This window comes from Pinus tabuliformis, chromosome 1_2 (assembly GCF_031772625.1).
Source record: "Pinus tabuliformis cultivar Carrire ecotype Pingquan chromosome 1_2, CPIR1, whole genome shotgun sequence".
Classification (NCBI taxonomy): domain Eukaryota; kingdom Viridiplantae; phylum Streptophyta; class Pinopsida; order Pinales; family Pinaceae; genus Pinus; species Pinus tabuliformis.
Genome location: NC_142298.1, coordinates 1,323,348,130 through 1,323,355,687, shown reverse-complemented (window position 1 = coordinate 1,323,355,687; position 7,558 = coordinate 1,323,348,130).

Below are 7,558 nucleotides of genomic sequence, written 5' to 3'. Positions count from 1 at the left end.
ATAAGTGGAAAGCAAGGAAGGCTAACACTGCACAGAAAGGCAAAGCCTCATGCACTCACTATAAAAAGGAGGGGCATCATGATGATCATTGTTGAATTCTGCATCCAGAGCTGAGACCTAAGAAGTCCAAGGGCAAGAAGAAGAAGGCTGCCGTAGCTATTCAGAAATATTTGGGGTCAGACTCGGGAGATGAAAAAATCATTGCAGCCAAAGGTATAAAAGGTAAGAATTATGAAGCATCTACTAGTAATTCTGCTCAATCTATTATTGATGAAGAACATGAGAGAAAAAGGCATGAGCTTTTCCATATTCGAGTTGTTTCCAAAAATCAAAAGATTGATACTTTGTTTGATAGTGGCTCACAAGTAAATATGATTTCTGAAGAAACTATAAAGAAATTGGGATTAGCAACTACACCTCATAAGAAGCCATACCCATTAGGATAATTGAATGATAAAGCACAACTACAAGTGACGAGACAGTGCAAACTCAAGTTTTATTTTGGGTCAGCATTTGTAGATGAGGTTGAGTTAGATATAATTCCTTTGGATATATGTGGAATTGTTTTAGGGAGTCTTTACTTGTATGATAGAAAGGCTATTTTCTATAGAGCCAAGAACAAGTATCTACTTGTTAAAGATGGAATCGAATACTTTGTAAGATATCATAAGCTCAAGAATAATTATACTCTCATAAACTCAGGATAGATGAAAAGAATGATAAATTCATGCAAAAAGTTCCTACTGATGGTTTTAAAGGAAAAGAAAACTGATAAAACCAATATATTTGAGGGCTGTAATTCTGATCAGTAAGCTGATATAGAAAAGATTGTTTCTGAGTATGATGTCTTTTTCCAAGAACCTCAAGGTCTGCCACCCAAAAAGTGAATAGTACATGATATTGTTTTGCAGCAAGATGTTCCTTTGCCTAACATTGGGATGTACAGGTTATCTACTTTAGAGAATGCTGAAATCAAGAAGCAGGTACAGGAGTTGCTCGAGAAAGGGTTCATCAGGCCTCGCACATCACCATGTGGGTCACCAATTGTTTTGGTGAGAAAGAAAGATGGCTCAGGGAGAATGTGCATTGATTATTGAGCACTGAATAAGATAACAATCAAAAATCATTATCCCCTTCCTTGCATAGAGGATCTTTTAGATCAATTGAAGGAAGTTGTTTATTTCACCATGCTGGATTTTCATAGTGGATACCATCAGGTTAGAGTTGCAGAGCAAGATGCATGGAAGATTGCACTCAAAACAAAGCAGGGATTGTATGAATGGTTGGTTATGCCTTTTGGCTTGACCAATGCCCCTGCTACTTTCATGAGATTAATGAATGATGTACTCAGACCTTTTCTTGATGATTTTGTTATTGTGTATCTGGATGACATTTTGATTTTTAGTAAAACATGGGAAGAACATTTAAAGCATGTTAAGCAGAAATTAGATGTTTTGAAAAGAGAAAAAATTTATGTTAAACTCTCCAAATGTGAATTTGGCAAAACCTCTCTAAATTACTTGGGTCATATAGTAGGGGGAGGTGAATTGAAAATAGATCCCTCTAAAGTGGCAATCATTGTAAACTGGCCTAAACCCAAGTCTGCTATAGAAGTGAGAAGCTTCTTAGGAGCAGCACATTATTGGAGGAAGTTCATTTCAAATTTTTCTTCAGTTGTAGCTCCCTTACATGCTTTGATAGGATTGAACAAGGTTTTTCAGTGGGGAGGCAAACAATAGAAAGCCTTCGACACCTTGAAAGAAAAAAATAGTACAACACCTGTACTAGCACTTCCAGATCTACAAAGAACATTTGAGATCCAAATTGATGCCAGTGACTATGCCATGGGAGCAGTGTTGACACAGCACGGTAAACCCATGTGTTATCATTCTGAGACTTTTAATCCTGCAGTAGTTAACTATCCTACATATGATAAGGAATTGTATGCATTAGTTCAGAGTGTGAAAAAGTGGAAACATTACTTAATGGGCAAAGAAACAGTAATACATACTGATCATCAACCACTTCAATATCTACACTCCCAAACTAAGTTGCAACAATAGAGACATTATAGGTGGATGGGTTTTCTACAACAGTTTCATTTAGTCATCAGATATAAAAAGGGCATACATAACAAGGTTGCAGGCATGTTATCTAGACCTATTATAAATGCATCTACCATACTTAAGCATAATTTTGTGCTACATGAAAGCTACATAAAACAGTATGCTCAGGACATGGACTTTAAATATGTATATGCAACTTTGAGTCAAGGCAAGAGAGTAGAAGAATTGGACTATCATGTGAAAGACCGACTCTTATATCGTTGTGGGAAACTCTGCATTCCACAAACTGAGATAGCAAAGATAATTAGGGAAGCACACACTTCTCTGATATCAAGTCACTTTGGGGTAAGTAAAATAGTTGCACAGCTGCAAAGGTTCTGCTATTGGCCAAGAATGAGTGAGACAATTTCTAGATATGTAAAGGGGTGTGCTATGTGTGCTAAAAGCAAGCCCAACAATAAAAAACTAGACTTGTACACTCCATTACCAGTTCCTTCTCACCCTTGGGAAAGCATTTCCATGGATTTTGTTGGAGGACTGCCTAAATCTAGGAAATGTCATGATTATCTATATGTTGTTGTGGATAGGTTCAACAAAATGTGTATTTTGATACCCTGCAGTAAACATATTACAGCTGAACAAACTGCAAAATTATTCTTTGAACATGTATGGGTTCATTTTGGATTACCCACTTCTATTATATCTGATCGAGACACCCGATTTGTGGGAAAGTTTTGGTCTAGTCTGTGGGAACTAATGGACACCAAATTAAAGAAAAGCACAACTTTTCATCCACAAACAGATGGCCAGACAGAAGTAGTTAACAAGACAGTGATCCAGTTACTGAGAGGATATTGCAGCAAACACCGTAAGCTTTGGTATGAACACTTGTGTTATGTGCAGCATGCTTACAATAGAGCCAAACACTCTTCTACCCAGAGATCTCCTTTTGAGACCTGCTTTGTTTTCATACCAAGGTCTCCCTTGGATTTTGTCTTTGGTAAAGATACCATGGTTGATGGACACAGTGATGTGGACAGAGCAACTAGTTTCATTGAACAAATCTAGGAGATCCATTAGGCAGTACAGGAATAGCTGGAAAAGAGCCAGGCCAAGTACAAGGCTAGGCATGATAAGCATTGGATGGAGCATAGTTTTCAAGTTGGAGACCAAGTCTAGCTGTATATCAGCAAGGACAGGATGCAAGGTGAAGGTAAGAAGCTAAAACCTATCAGGTATGGACCCTTCAGGATACTTGATAAGATTGGTGAAAATGCTTTTCACCTTGATTTGCCAACTTACATGCACATCTACTCAGTGGTGAACGCAGATTTCTTGAGGTTGTTTGAACCTTCAATGATTAAGGGCCCTGAAGAGCAGAGTCAATTGCCTTCTGTTGATGACTTGCTACCTGAATATCTTAATGAGTTGTAGGAAGATACAGTGTTGGACAGGAAGGTAAGGATGACGCGCAGTGGATAGGTGGAATACCTCAGGATTGTGCTTAAAGGTTTGAAGCCGAGCAGTGTGAAGTGGATTGAGATTGGACAAGTGAGACAGTAGTTTCCTCACTTAGTCGATGCTTGAAGAGAAAAAAAAAACCAACTTTTGGTGGTCCAAAAGCTTTTCAGTAGGGAGGTGGTGATCCAAATCGGATCCATAAATGACTGTTATAGAACCATGACTGTATCAGGACGAAAAAAATCTCGAATGAAATCCAAAACAGCAATCGAAAAACACCATGAACCAGTGGCCATGGTAGTCGGCGTGGAACGACGAGGACCTCGGTCAAAGTGCGTTGACCAAGGCCCATGGAGACTACACAGGAGGTCGATGTAGCCCTAGGAGCCCCAGAATGGGAAAAACAGCTAATTTTCGATGTGCGATTAACGCTAATTGCACATTGTTGGGCGAACAGGGCTGAAATGGTAGAGCCTTAAGCACTTGTCATGTTGGGAGCCAGAGGACCGTGGGCGGATAAACGAAAAGCGCCATCGTATGAAGGTGAGACCCACAGCCTGGAAACCGGCGGTATTGATCGGGGCACCCTTGAATGGTAGGTTTTGGAGGAGAGCGGAGCGATCCCACTCTGCAATTGACGCGTGGTAGTGGAGGTGAGAGAAAAACTACCATGATCGCATGTTATCGGTCGAGCAAGTCAACCGCGCTCGACATGCGTATGACGTTGGATCTGGAGGAGCCCAAATCGGACGGCTGAGATTGCGCTCGATAGATAGAAGCGGAATCAACAGGGAATTAAACCGTGATTTACGGGGATTTGGAATCCGTTGACCGCCACGGTAGAGAAAGAACGTATCCATGACATAACAGAAGAAATGAATTGATGAGCAGGTTGGCGCTGTTCCAATGAGGACATGTGGCTACTTCCTGAGCATTCATGCTGACGCCGAACGGGGAACTCCAAGCACGTAGGTAGTAGGCGAATCAACGCAGGCGGGAGAGGAACTGAACAGGCATGGAGGTCGAATGGCTAAAGCCATGAACAGAGATAGCCGAATGGAGATTAAGAGAGGGAGAGTGAAGAGTCCAAGTGACCAAGAGAGACAGTGAACAGTGAACCCTGAGAGGAGGACTGAGCACATAGAGCAGTAAAGCCAAGCAGAGGAGACAGAGGGTCGAGCTGACCAAGGGCAGCATCCAGCACTAGAGAGCTTGAAGAATCAAGCCTTTCCATAGAGGAATTTGTCTGAATTGAGCATCACAATTGGCTCTTTCCACTGTAGACCAAGGGTCACAGAGTTGGTAGGAAGAACAAGAGTCTCTGTACTTCAAGTGGCTTGGGGGATCCAAGAACCACCCTGCCAAGAAAAATCTGCTTCAGGAGAACTCATATTAAGTCCCTGTATTGTAATTTCTCTGCTAAAAGACATAATAAAACAAGGCCACCACTGAAGCTAGACCGGAGACGCATCCCTAGAGAATAGGGTGAACTCCTTATTAAAAATTGTTTGTGTCTTTGTGTTTCTTACTGTATTTCTCTGCTGTCTTTCCATTTATTTTATGTGTATTGGCAATCTAATCGATCCGTTGTTTCAATAACATAGAACACACACACCAGCACATGGGTCTGTAATACCTTTTGTTTAATAAATCTTCAACTGAGGTCACTCATAGGGTGACTTTCATATCATCAATATATATCTGATCCTATATTGTTTACAGTGATAGATCTCTATGCTTTGATGGTATTATGTTGCTATGATTCTACAGGTTCTCTTTGAAGTGGGACAAGTAAGGAAGCAGTGGCGAGATTATGTCAAAGGGGAAATGAAACAAGCAAGGAGCCAAGCGAAAGACTGAGGTTGGTACTCTCTACTTCTTTCTCATCTATCTCTCGTAAAGGAAAATACAACTTTTGTTAGTTTGTCTCTAAGATATCTACCCGTCTTAGTGGGACTAGCAGTTCTGAATAGACACTAGTTTTCCCGATGATAGTGAACTACTCATCAAATATCTACATCATTTTATGCTGAAGATATCTTGCTGAACAAATCTAATTTGATATGTTAAACAGTAAAAATACATATTTGCACCTATTTTCACCTACAATTAAAAACATTGTTTAACCTCTTGAAACATATTGGTTTCTTTTGAAACTTCCATCATATGTTATACACACTCCATATTTGCTGATGGGACATTTAGAATAGCAAGCTAATTGACCTCACACATAAATTCATAACAGTTACCAAAAATCACCTTGTTTATGCTGCAAGACAAGAAGTATTTTTCACACATTTTAATTAATGAATATGGATACCTTGCACACATTTTCAAGTACTTCCATTTTCAGATCAGATGGTATCAGAGCTCGGGTTGAGCATTTGTTTGTGAAAAAGGTGTTAAAGCAGTGTAAGAGATTGACTGTTTTATTGTTTGCAAAATGGTTGATTGTATGAGTTTGCTTGAGATGAAAGGACAGCTGATGTTAGCTAAGTCTTGGAAAGGGTTGAAGACTATTTTCCTTACCACAATTTACCTCAAGATTATCTTTGGAAAACAAACCCATTTTATTGGTGTTTGCAACAAAAGCTATTGGAGATTGTGTTTTATGGCTGCTTGAATAAGAGTATGGTTGTAAAGACATTTGGTCAAAAGCTTGTCATTTTTTTGAAAGCTTTGAGAACTTTTAGTTGGAAGTTCCTTTTGTTAATTGACCATTTACATAATGTCAACTTCTTCCACAAGTGAAGTTTCCTCCTTCACGAAATTCTTCAATGAGGACATGAAGAATGAGTTCATTAAGGTGAAGGACATGGTGCAGATTCTCATTGAGGATCAAAGAGAAAGTGTTAAGCTTCATGCACAATTGTTGGCTATGAAGGATGAGAAGGAAACAATTCTCCAAAGACTACATGACATGGAGAAACAACTCCTTCAAGCTCAAGAAGCTTTGTCCAAGAAAATGCATGAGGATGAGGTAAATCATTCAAACTTGTCTTCAATTTTCTCAATTGAAAAGTGTGTTGGTTCTTTTGAAAAGCATACAAGGGATATGGGGTCCAAATTAATGTTTAAGATGGGCTATCAAGAAGGCAAAGGTTTGGGCAAGCATGCCCAAGGCATGGTTGATCCTATTTCAGTTGTGGAGTGACCCAAGAATGTTGGTCTTGGATATGTGCAGTCTAATGGCAAAGAATTCAAATCTTTGAATGCATGTGATGCAGATTTGAAAATAACTTTTGTTCCAAGTTCTAACACACAAACATGTCAAGTTTGTTTTCAAGTTGATTGCAATTGTGTTAAGCCTTCCATGTAGCAAAAGAGGTATAAACATTCACATGATCAATTTGATTATGTTTCAGCAAAAAACGATAATTTTTCTTATTCAAATGAAAGAAAGTTTTGTTGCACATTTTGTGGTGGATTTAACAATGTTGTTTCAAGTTGCTGATTGAAAAAGAAAGCACACAGGAAGTAGAAGAGGCAAAGAAAATTTTCATAGAAAGTGATGGAAAGTTGCACATTTTGTCAAAAGAAAGGACATCATGTCTCTCATTGTTGGACCTTGCATCCAATAAGTCGTCCAAAGCACATGCAGTTTGAGGACAAAAGGATTGGCGCAAGTGGATCTATGGATTCCATTATCGATGTGGAAGATTCACATGAAGAACTGCTATTGCAACAAAAGATGCCATGGAGTTGGCTTGGTAGGAAGTGGATTAAATTCTTATTGCAATAAGTCATACTCATTTTGTACATGTAAATTTAAAATTGGTATGTATGTATTTCAGTTGAAAAGTTGATGCAAGATTGCATGTAAAAGCAATTTCAGTTTGAAGTAATTTTTATGTCGTTGCAAAATTTTGCCATGGAGGTGTAAAATATGAGTATGATACTCACTTATATTGCAGCAATGTCTCTTTAGTTCATCTCTTTGTCACCCACATGTTTTCTGGGATGGTGTACTTGTTGGTATTTGAAAAGAAGAGTTGAAGTTGTACATGATACATAGACATGTGATTGTAAAG